The following is a 12,240-nucleotide window of genomic DNA, read 5'->3' as shown; positions in this document are numbered from 1 at the left end:
GTGGCCATGGCATTTAAAGAGCTCTTGGTCTAACCTGCAGCGCCTCTGAGTCCAAGCAGACTGGGCAGTGGCTGTGCCGAAGAGACACACGGGAAATGGGCTCTGCCGTCTCCCCCACCCAGTCCTCCTCACCCAGGAGATGTCCCAGAGACCGCTGGGCTGATCCAAGTCATACAGGCCAGAGTTCGTCCCCAGAGCCAATGGCTTTTCCCAGCCTTTGCTGGGCCTCTTGGGGCGTGAAATGGACAGACCCCCCCATACACACACAGTGCTGACTGAGCCGGATAAGGGCACAATGCAGGCAGCCACGGGGTCCCTGGGGGGCTGTGCCCCTCCGCCCCCAGGCTGTCCTGTACTCACTGGCGAGGTGTTTGTGCATCAGGAAAAGCCCAGGGCAACAATAACAAGTGGCCGGACTTTTTCCACCGGAAACAGCACTGTTGTGTGCAGCAAGGAGGGGCACCTGGGGCGCTCCCTATCCCGTCACCTTCTCCAGGCAGGGAACGCCAGCCCGTGGACAGGCATGGGCTGCTCTGTCCTGTACCCCGTCCCTGGTTCCCCTTCATGCATCCTCAGCCCCCCAGTCTCCTCAGTCCCCCTCATCCTACTCTGCCCTGCTCCCTCTTAACTCCTGCCCCTTGCAATGTCCCCCGTTCTCCTTCCTACTCTCCCCACTTTACTTCCAAACCCACCCTCTACTCTGTCCCCTCGACCACTCTGCCATTCCCTGTTAGAACTCCCCATCCCAATCCTCCCCCGTTTCCCTATTCAGACCCCAACCCCTTCCTAAGCACCCCCTTCCCTTCTTCCCTACCCGTCGAGTCCCCTCTTTACCTCCAGTCACCCCTGCCCTCCAACTCCACATCCTCGATCTGGATCCAGGGCGCCATGGAAACCTGATTGAGTGCCCAGAGCTACCTGCTTGGGGTGGGGTCATCTAACACCGGTCCCACCCCTCTGACTCAGCCTTCAAAGGGAGGTGCCCGCTAGGCCTCCCTGCCCATCCCTTATAGCTAAGGCTGGGCCCATTCCCAGCCCAATGAACTTAATTAGGCAGTTAATGCCAGGCGCCAAGAAGGCAGCAGGCGGCAAAAGGCTGCCGATGCCCCCCCCCCCCGCCTTCTCCCGGGAGCAGAGGGGCGGTTGAGTCAGTGAGTGTGGAGCGAGGGATGCCGAGGGAGCCTGGTGTGGTGCAGAGCTGAATGGGAAAGCTGCTTGGCACCAGGCAGGGGCGCAAGATTGTTGTGGGTAAGATGTGCTTGGGACACGTGGTGCAGGATACTCGCCAGGAGAGTGGATTCCTCTCTCACCCCATGGAGAGACCCCTCCATGGCATCGAACATTCCCACAGGGCCTGTCGAACGATCCCAACATGAGTTCCAAGGAGGGCTGTGGATCGGTTCACCCAGCAATGAAATGCAGTCCCCTCTGGAGCGGGGCATGGCAGCTGATTAACAGTCACACAGCAACACTGCATGGGGATCACTTGCCCAGTACTGAAATGCAGCCCCCTCTGGGGTGAAACATGGCAGCTGCTTAACACAGTGACACTGCCCATCACTTTAGGATAGGAAGCAAAGAACAGTCCTGCAATCACATTGCAGCTGCAGGGGGAATTGAGAAGGGAATAAGAGTCTGCATTTGGAGGACAATGGGGCTATCACACAATTCTTGCCAAAAGTACCAATAGTCACAAATGGCCAGGCCTGGGGCATTAGGTTCAGGACTGATTCCATGGGGAGAGCGCCCCCTGCTGAGCTCCCACCCTGCTCCCTGCAGCACAGCGCCCCCTAGGGTCATCCTTGTGCATTGGGGTCTGGACTGACTACAAGGGGAGAGAACCCCCTATTGAGCCACCCACCCTGTACCCTGCAGCACTGGGGTATTGGGCTCAGCACTGACTGATAGAGAACGCCCCCTACTAAGCCCCCACCCGGCACTTACTCTGAGGGGTGTAGACCATTTCTCTAGGCAGGGGCATGGGGACACTGGCCCCTTTTCTGATGGTGGGGACCCAGGAGGCCTGGCACAGGTGTGACGGGTGGGGAGGGGAATTACAGGACTCTCTGCCAAGGGAGAGCAGGCAAGGCTGCATATGGAAGATTCTGAGTATCAAAGCGCCTTTGTGTAACTGAAGTGGGAATCCTGTCGCCGGGGACCCCACCCAGCCGGTGACTCACTGGCACATTGTTGGGGCCTGACTCACCGCCAGTCGGACCTCCCTTCCCCCCTGCCCTCCCACGCTGGGGGGGGAGGTTTGGTGCCAGCAGCATCGGGAGCAGGTGCTCTTGCCAGTACATACACTCTGAGAGGGGATTTAACCCCTTCAGGCTTCCTGGGGTCGCAGGGCAATTCCAGGACTGCAGGGGCATTGCCCTCCTGGAACCACAGCCCCCCATGGCCTAGCAGAAACAAGCCTCTGCCCCAGGCCATCCCGGATGATGAGTCACTGGTGCCGCTCACTTTCTCTCCCACGGGTTAATCAGCTGCCTCCTCCGGATGCTTCTTGCTCTCCATCTTCTCAGCCCAACTTCTGTCTTAAAGCCCAGTGCCCAGTTTGCCCCTGCCCCAAGTAATGTGCTATCCCATATCACCTGGGGGAGGAGGGAGCGTTTGGGGAAGCCTGGGTAGGTTCCAACTTCCCTAGGCTGCATCTTGAACCCTACTCCCACCCCTGGGGCCCAGAGGATATTTTATAGGAGAGAAGCAATGGGACCCCACAGTTTAGCTGAGTGACTCCTCACTCCCCACTGTTGTGGAAAATAAGGGACATTATGGGGCATGGGGGTTATGGCTCTCTTGGAGGCATTTAGCACTGGGAGCAGGGTGTCATCTGGATCAGCATGAGAGCAGATTGGCTGGACCTAGTAGTTAGATACCACACAACGGCGAAGCAGATACTAGGCTGGATGGGCCCCTTGGATGATCCAGTAGATTAGGAAGCAGAGTGTGACGCAGTAGGGCAGGGCGCGGGGTGGATTGACCGGGGAATGTCGTCTAGTTCTGCTGGACCTGTCTGCATGGGGGATGGGAGAGCAGGGGGAGACTCCACTGGAGTGAGGAGACCTGAGCCTGTAACTTGAGCTGGGGGTGGGGGGGTGTTGGACCCAGGTGACACCTTGGCCTGGGAAACTGGACAAAGGCTGGAGGAAGAGCTGGGGGGGGGAAGAGGAGGAGGGAGGGGGGGTTGGTTTCAGTTTTGGGCTGGGTGGTCGAAGGCAGGGAACCCCAAGGCTGGGGTCTAAGCTCCCTACCCGCCAGAAGGACTTGACTGAGGGGTCCTGGTTGTACCCATAAGCTCTGTTTTAGACTGTTTTCCTGTTGTCCAATAAACCTTCCATTTTACTGGCTAGCTGAGAGTCACGGTGAATCCCAGGAAGAGGGTTGTAGGGCCCGGACTCCCCCACACTCCGTGACACAGAGATACTGGATTAGACGGAGCATTGGTCTGATCTGGTGCTGCAGGGAGGTGGGAATACCGGGTGAGATAGGCCCATTAGCCTGATCTGCTACAGCAGAGAGACAACCATACTGGATTGGATCTCAGGGATCGCATGGGATCACTCCGCTCCGATGGAGCAATTTTTTACATTTCCTTCAACTGAATTGGGGCGGGAGACAGCGTCCTAGGATTAGAGGTGCATTCTCTCTGCAAAGCTGACTAGGGCGTGGCCGTCTGGGGGTGGGGCTTTGCCAAGCTGAACGTGCTTGCAAAGCAGGTGCCCCTTTGTGCTAGTTGGGTCCTCCCCACCAGGCCTAAGCATGTCGGCTTCTGTCTGCATCTCTCACGTGTCGGGAGGGCTCTGCAGTGTTATATATAGATCACGCTGCTGGTAGTAAGTTCCACACACACCCCGGGCTTCAAACACAAGGTGTGTCCTGAAACTCAGTGCAGCATTAAATAGTTTGAGTCGCAATTAGTTAAATGCCATGGTTTGAACTCCAGGTGTGTGTCGAGATGGGAAAGAACCCCCTTGGATGAATCCGAACATTTTCATATCACACAGCTTTGGGAGGGGGCTTTCTCTTGGAAACCCCTTGCTCAAATGACCCCAAATCTGGCTCCCTAGCCCTGCCCCAGACCTCCATGAGGCTCAGCCGTTTTCAAGATGATCCAAGTCAGTGTGTGGATTTTAGAGCACTTACAAAAATTAGACCGTGAATCTCTATCGTAACTAGAGCAGCTGCAGAGTGGGGCGAAAGCCCATTGAACTCGGTGAGAGTCTCTTCATTAACTTGGGTGGGCTTTGTGGATGAGAGCTAGACACACACAGTGCCTTGGAGAGATGATTCCCATATGAGCTGTATGGGACTGGCCCACAATCATTGCCTTAGGGATTGCCAATGGCCAGGCAAAGCTTGGGGCCAGGGGGCCAGAGCAAGCCGCAGCTGGGAGCCAAGTAGGTAGGCAAGTAGGTAGGCATCGTGCGAGCTCCAACATGGGTAACGCTGCTGTTTGCACAATTTGCATTGGCACAGCTTAGCCTGCTTTCAAGCAGAGCTTGGCAGCATGGGTGCAAATAGCAGCTTTGCCTGTTTGCACAGAGGGGGGTCTGGGGGGAGGCTTTCAGCAGCAGAGCTGGCTGATGCCCCTGATGCAAGCAAGGCCTTGGCATCCCAATCCTGCAAGAGCCCGGCCTCTGGGGAGTTTACTTAGCTCTGTGGACAAGGATTAGATACACAAACAGCTGCTCCCCTGGGGCAGATCATGCTCTCACTCACAGGCTGCCCAGAGAGGTCCATCCAGCTCCGTGAGCCTGGCTGAGGCCAGTATACTGGCAGCTCGTCACACCTACCAATGGCCAGGCCAGCACAGGAGACAGATGTTCAGACAATAGCAGATCAGGGCAAATCCGCAGCAGTGCTTAGACATGCTGAATGCACAAGGGATTCGATCCGTCCCTGGGGGAACCACTGGGCCTTCCATGAAGCGAGATCCGGAAGAGATTTGTCTGTGCAGAATGAATCAGATCCATGCCTGCTATTGGTACAGATAAGAACCTTGTGTGGATTCACTGGAGGTAGGAAGCAAGCCCTGACCCTTTGTGGTCGTTCAGGGTCCCCTGGGATGTATTGTAGCAGCCATGGTGTTACCAATGGACCAATTCATGTTCTTTTTTTTTTTTAGTTGGGTGACAATCAAATTCAGGATCCAGGTTGTCAGGTGTTACCAGATTTGGGACCCAGGTTGTTCCTAGATGAGCTCCCATAATGAAATGGTCCCCGCGCTACCCGGGAAAGCAGCAAGTCATGTGTGCCTTGCGCCTGGGGAAAAGGGGATGCTGCATGAGCTGGAACGGTGTCTTGCAGGGCTGCTGTCTGGCTGCCGGCCAGCCCGAGATGGTTCTGGTCCGGGTGAGTCATGCTGCCGTGACTCACCCCCCACACGCCAGCCCTTCAGAGTATTAACAAACACGGCGTCTCCTGGCAACGGTGATCCGAACGGAGTGAGGTTCCCCACACCCACGAGGAACAAAACAAACAGGCTCCCAGGCTGAGGGTATCCTGCGTCTTGGCCCAGCCCAGCCCCCTGCTCGCAAGGAGCGCACTACTTCCAGGAAGCTGGGGCCTGGGGGCAGGGAACGAGGCTGGCCTCTGCCTTCAGATGTGGTCAGGGTTAGGCTGCAATCCAGCTCTCATGCTTCTGGGCATCCCGTTACCCCAATCCTCCTCCCATTGCTCTGTCCTGTAAGGGGGGAGGGCTCTCGGTCCGTCTGTGGACATCTGACCATTGCACGGCTAGCCACATGCAGCCCTGCTCATCAGGCAGCCAGGAATCCTGCTATTTCCTTTCATAACACTCAGCCCTTCTGTGGTGCTCCTCATCCCCTGTGTCTGCCTCTTTGAGAGGGGGAAACTGAGGCATGGGTTGTGGGCAGGTGGGGTGACTTCCCCAAGCTTACTCACTCCATGGCAGAGCTAGGAATAAAACACAGGAGTCCTGACAACCAGCCTCCCCCCCACCCCCATTCTAACCACTAGACCCCTCTCCTCTCCCAGAGTTGGGGATAGAACCCAGGAGTTCTGGCTCACAACTAACCCACCTTCCATTCCAGTCTGCTCTAACTACTAGACCCACACTCCTCCCACTGGGGACAGAACCAAGGAACGCCGTCTCCTAGCCTCCCTGCTCTGACCTACTCCCTTCCCTGAACAGGGAGGACAACACCGGAGTCCTGACTCCCAGGCCTGTGCTCCGTTAGTAAGATCACCCTCTCCCTGTATAATCCGGTGATAGATATGATTAGTGGTATTTATATTACGGTCATGTCCAGAGGCCCCAGCTGAGAGCAGGGCTCCCTTGTGCTGGGCACTACCCAGACAAGAGTGAGAGACAGGCCCTGCCCCAAAGAGCTTACAGCTATCGATAAAGGATGGGGGCAGGGGAGGAAGTGAGGCACAGAGAAAGTGACTTGCCCAAGGTCACCCAGCAGGTCAGAGGCAGAGTTGGAAATAGAATCCAGGTGTCTGGAGTTCTGATCCAGTATTTTAGCCCATGGACCCCACTGCCCAGGCGACTAGATAGGTGAAAGGCAGGGTGGTGTGGCACCCCTGGAGATAGAGGGACAGCTACATGACTAGACGGTCTGGGCAGCTCCCACCTATCTAATCTTAGTTGCCCGACCTCCAAGCTGCTGGATTCCAGGGCCTCGTTGCATTTCTGCTTGGGAATGGCTTTCCTAGATACTTGGGGCTTTTCCCGCTGCCTCTGGGCTGGGTTTCTCTTGGGAGACTTTCCTTTTTTAGAATCCTCCCTCTGGCCAGCTGCAGTCCAGAAGGGCTGGAGGAAGCCAGTGTGCGCCGGGTGGGAGGGGGGCTGCATGTGGCCGTGGAAACACGATTTCTTACAGAGAACAAAACAGGCTTCCGAAGGAAGGAAGGAAGCAGGTGGAGAGTAGAACAGGGTGCGGGAGAAAACTGAAAATATGCCGGGGAGAGGAAAGGGAAATCCCACCTCTCTCTCCCTCTGCTAACTCACTCTCTCTTTCCCAGCATTCAGTCTGGCTCCAGCCTTTCTATATCTCCTTCCCTTTCTCTCAAACCTGCTCTCCTCCTCTTTCCTCTGCTCTCTGCCTTTCTCTGTCCTCCACTCACAAAACCTTATGTCTGCCTCTCACCATCTTTCTTTCTTTCTTTCTTTCTTTCTTTCTTTCTTTCTTTCTTTCTTTCTTTCTTTCTTTCTTTCTTTCTTTCTTTCCCCACCTCTGCCTTTTCCTCTCTGGCTCATATTCTTCTCTGCGTTACTCCCTGGCTGAGTGCAGGCACCAAGGTGCCCAGGGAGGGCAAAGACAGTCCTACTCCACCTCTGGGCCTCCCCTGTGCCAGCTCTTGCTGGGTTTAGTATGGGGCTCTGTGCCGTTAAGTGCTGAGCTTCCCAGACAGAGAATCTGGGCAGGACACTGAGCCCTTAAAGGCACAAACCCCCAGGATTGCGCCAGAAGCCAATTTGGCCCATAACATAGCGTAGAGCAGCTTGAGGCTGTGCCCAATAGCAGGGAAAAGGTGGGGTGAAAGAACACCCCAGCCACACACTCCTTCCTCCCTCGACCTGCCCCCTGCTCTGAGGAGGGGAGGATGCTGTGCAGAGCTGGCTACACCAACTCCGTACCTGGCAAGGACTCCCTTATTGAGTTGTTCCCTCCCATGTCATGGTGTAAGGGGTGCGGTGCGTAAGGGGATACCACAGCCACTTTAGGGCTCCTTCCCTCCACTGATATCAGGCTATCTCGATTGGTGGAAATGGGGCATTATGGGGGCTGCTCTCTCTGCTCCTGCCCAGACTGTCCCTGTCCTGTGGATAAACATAGGAGGGGCTGTTTCTTAATGACTCAGTTACTGTGGGGGAAGGCAGGAAGTGGGAGAGGCTTTTAGCCACCTCTCTGGGTTCTAGGGACCTTTCTGATGTCTGGTGTAAATTAGAGCAGCCTCAGGTCTGCTTTAACTCACTGTCTGCCCCTGTGGGCCCTGCGGTGCCGAAAATAGCCATAGCTCAGTGCAGTCCAGCTGCCCCTCCTTCCCCTGATTGCAGCTGTTCCCATGGATGCACTGGTGTCAGCTCATGAGGCACAAGTAATGGGAGCCCAACACAGACATGCCACAGGTGAACTGCTCGTGGCATTTCCTGCCGGCCCCGCCGGGCATTGACTGGTTTTTTCTGAGTTAGGAGCTGTGGTACCAGGGTGAACCCTGGTGATTTGGGTGGTTTGGGCGATTGTCTCCCCTGCGAGCTGTCATTGGGTAACTACACCGCCATCTACACCGCTATCACGGGGTAACTGCAGCTCATGTAGACATACCAGAGCTAGCTTTAACTGAGCTGGCTGGGTACCGGAACGGCTAAGCCATGGCAGGCTTGTACAATCTGCACTGAAGCCGGTGCTGCCGGAGCTTCGCTGCTCCTGGACCCGAGCTAGCTAGATTAAAGCTATCGTGGGTATGTCTACACAAGCTGCAATTGTCGCCTGGGATTGCAGTGTAGACATTCCCTCTGCCCCACTCCTCCACCCACCAGTCAGATTGTGGAGGAAAGAAAGTGATAATACCTCTCCCAAAAACCCACCCACCTGTGGCACCAAAATGCAATGTTATTCCCAGTGCCTGATGCCTATCCCTCTACACATGTTGGACAGCAGCATCTGAGTAAACGCCCCATTGGAATGCATGGGGCCATTCGCCTCCATACTTCTCAGAGCAGTTGTTTCAGGCTCTCTGCAAACTCAGGCAGGCTCAGTTTACATTTGTTTCATATTTTTTCACAACCATTTGTGCTAGAGACTTACTTTGTTTTTCCAACGGAAGCTAAGATTTGGGAGAATACAACAGCAGCATCGAAAGAGAAGTGTAGGGTCACTGACCTGACCCAATTCCAGCCCTGCCTCAGTCCTGCAGTAGGAAACAACTAACTTACACCTCTCCCCTACCCCATGCCTGCTACTTCTCAACAGATAAACCATTGTCAGTTGCACCTCCCTGCTTCTCTTCCACACACCCTCTCCCCTCCCCCCATGCTTGCCATAAATTATGTAGCATTTAAACATAACCCTCTAGCACATCACACAAAACAACAATCCCAAATGCCTCAAAGGAGATCAGCCCAGTCAGGCCACCGAGTTCTCCACTAGCTCCCAGCTGTGATCATATTAATAAACTCATCCCGAAACTCCGCAGCACCTAGTAACTCTGTGCTGGAACACAGAGTTCTTCTGCCTGCCTTTTGTTGTGGCTGCTATTGTGAAACAGCCCCCAGGCTGCGTGTGAAAAGGTGCCCCATTCCACCAGCAGGCAGAAATGCTTTTCTCTTTCTCCCTCAGATAATTGATGGGTGGAAACTGACACACAACATTAGCCTTGGACTGGATCCTACTCGCTCAGTGAATCAAAAGGTCTTCCCCAAATTCACCCTTAGGCAGCCAAGGTGCATCAGGCAATTTTCTGGTATCTGCCGCAGGATAATAAAACTCATCGCGAGTTCCAAGCCCTGGATTTGCCTCCCACGGGTGAGCCTGCTGAACATGCCCTTGATCATTAGAGATTATTATAATGACGATAATTACCTCGCATTTACTTTAGCAGCCCCTTTCCTACCAAAGGATGGCAATACACGCTGCATGCTGCCTGGGGACATGCGGCTACCACTGGGGGTGAGCTGTTGGATCGAGCAGGACCACGCTGCAGAGCAGCTCAGGAAGAAGCGCACGTGTGAAGACGAGGGAACCAGGATGGGCTTTGGCTGGGACCCCGGGATTCGCTCCCGATTGCTGTACCCTGCAAACAGATTTGTGCATGAATCTCATAAGACCCCGACTTGTAGGAGATGTATAACTGGATCTTTAGTGCTAGAATGGGCGTCTCTGTGTATCCGTCCCTCTTTCCCTGGTATTCCCAAGGTAGCTCTCATTGTAGTATTTTACCACCATTACAGAGGGTGAGCAAACGGCTGTTGGTTGAGAGACAGGGTGTGTATACAACTCTGCCTCTTCTCAGCCCTCTGGGCAGGTGAGTGTCTCCACTCTAGCCTCCGCCCTGCTGATTTATTAAAGCGTATAAACTCATGGACCCAACGCTCCCCTGCCTGGCACCCTGTGTGTGACTACTTATTCCCAGGTTAAAACACAGCCATTCTGACCTGCTGCTATCTCACATGCACTGGTGCAAATGACTCACGTGGCAATTAAGAATAAGGCCCTGCAGTCTTTTAACTGTATAAGGTCTGGATCCTCAGCTTGTGTAACTCAGTCAACCGTGCTGATTTACACCATCTGGGCCCTTTGACTCCACTGGAGTGACTGATTTCTACCAGCGAGGGATCTGACCCACATGCATATAAGGAAAACATCCAGTAGCGGGGGTGTGCATGTTTTACCCACCAGCGAGGGTTACTCACTGGCTGCCAGGTGCAATGCAGGGCTCAAGGTGAAGCACAGAAAGGGCTGAGTTCAGATTGCTTCAGTCGTGCTTTGTGCTTCTGGCTTATCATCTACGCAGGCAGGTGGTTAGCTCCTCAGAGCCCGTAGGGCCAAGGTTCGAAGGTGAAATGCAGCATCAGGTCTGCTCACCTGCTCTCTAATTCTTTCCCTCTCCTACTAGAGCACACTTCCCTGCCAGAGCTAGCAATAGAATCCAGGAGTCCTAACTTTCAGTTCCCCCTGCTCTAACCACTAGACTCCACTTCCCTCTCTGAGCTGCAAAGAGAGCCCGGGAGGTCTGACTCTTAGGCCAGTTCTTCAGCCACAAAACCATCCTTCCTCTCCGTGCAACTGGCTACCTGCACACAGGTGCCATCTCTTTACCCCGCCGTCCTGCTTCATTCACACCTTTCACCAGCGGCCATCTTGGAACTCAGGTGAGGCCATGGGCTCTGGGTGCTACCGTGCAGTGGCAAATGCAGTGAATTGGCATGAGTGGAATGACAAACTGCCTGCTACTAAACCTGGTAATTCCCTGTTTTGATTTGTTGGCTTTGCTACTGTATGGCTAGATGCAGAGACGTGGTTGGTGCTGTGGAGATGGATGGACAGAAATGGGGGGAGGGTGTTCGGAGATAAAAAGAGAAGTTTTAGAAGTGGTTGAAATTTTTCAATCAATATTTTTTAATGAAAAAATGGCCTTTTTCCAATCCCCAAAATTGTTCAGACTACTCTGATTTTTCGGTGTGTTTTTTGCTTTCTTGATGTTTTTCCCCTTTTCTCTTCCTCCCTCAACTCTGTTCCCTTTTTTCCTCCTCCCTGCGCCTTCCATTTGGTGACATACATTTCCCATCTTTTCCAGTCAGCACCAATAGTCAAACTGGACTGATTTGAGAATGAGTCCCGAAGTGGAGAAAGAGGCAAATTTGTCGGGCTAAACATTTGCACCAAATAATCTGATCCACTCTAGTGCTGGGTAAAAACCCTGGCACAGGGCCCTTTAGAACCTGCAGCCATTAGAAGGGAAGCAATTACCTAGTGGCTGACTAACAAGATTTAAAAGCGCCCCCACAACAAAGGCTTTGAAGTGAGTTACTTCAATGAACAGCAGAACTTTGCTAATTACAGCAGTGCCTCGTTAATTTCTCTTGGGATCAAAGGCTGGCTATAAATGCAATGTATTATTATTATTAGACAGCCAACTCTGGAGATCCTTGCTCAATCCTTAGTCAGTATTCCCACTATTACTCACTGGGATAAAGTCTGCCATAACACACTGGTGTAGCGAAGCAAAGTCTGGTGGTTGGATGACTTCTTTGGGATGTAGGTCTAGTGGAGAGAGCACTGGAGTGGGACTAAGGAGACTGGGTTTTATTTCCAGCTCTCCTATTTCCCTGCTGGGTGATCTTAATCAAATCCCTTCCCCACCCTGTGACTCAGTTTCCCCATCTGTAAAATGGGAATAATGATACTGACCTCCTTTGGAAAGTGCTTGGAGATCTACAGATAAAAAGTGCTCGAGGAAAGCAAGGTGTTGTTATTCTCATCTACTTGTCGGTGCACGTCATCATACTATCAGAGCGCCTCACAATCTTTAGTGTATTTAGCCCCACAACAGGGCAGGTCTGTTTCCTCCATTTTACCAATGGGGGAACTGTGGCACGAGAGACTAAATGATTTGCCCAAGGCCACACAGGAAGACAGTGGTGAAGTTGGGGCTCGCACCTGGAGCCCCCTAAGTCCCATAGACACCTGCATGGGAAGGGGAGTAAGGACGTATCTACACCCAAAAGTGATTTTGGGTTATGTTTTTCTACTTTAACTAATCAGGTGG

General features: G+C 53.6%; 1 long non-coding RNA gene across 2 annotated transcripts in view; it reads left to right on the top strand.

Annotated features, from left to right (window-relative positions):
• The window catches only part of LOC140900735 (uncharacterized), a 37,184-nt gene extending 25,265 nt beyond the window's left edge, over nucleotides 1–11,919 (top strand). The window contains exons 3-4 of one of the 2 annotated variants that reach the window (XR_012155709.1): nucleotides 9,312–9,497; nucleotides 9,571–11,919. This is a non-coding gene — a long non-coding RNA (uncharacterized lncRNA). Of the gene's footprint in view, nucleotides 1–9,311 lie in introns of both variants that reach the window. The other variant, XR_012155708.1, reaches the window with a different exon arrangement.
• Nucleotides 11,920–12,240: the final 321 nt, after the last annotated feature.

The sequence above is a fragment of the Lepidochelys kempii genome, chromosome 20 (genome assembly GCF_965140265.1).
Source record: "Lepidochelys kempii isolate rLepKem1 chromosome 20, rLepKem1.hap2, whole genome shotgun sequence".
NCBI lineage: Eukaryota > Metazoa > Chordata > Testudines > Cheloniidae > Lepidochelys > Lepidochelys kempii.
The sequence above is the reverse complement of the archived record's forward strand: the minus strand, read 5'-3'. Positions and strand labels throughout refer to the sequence as shown.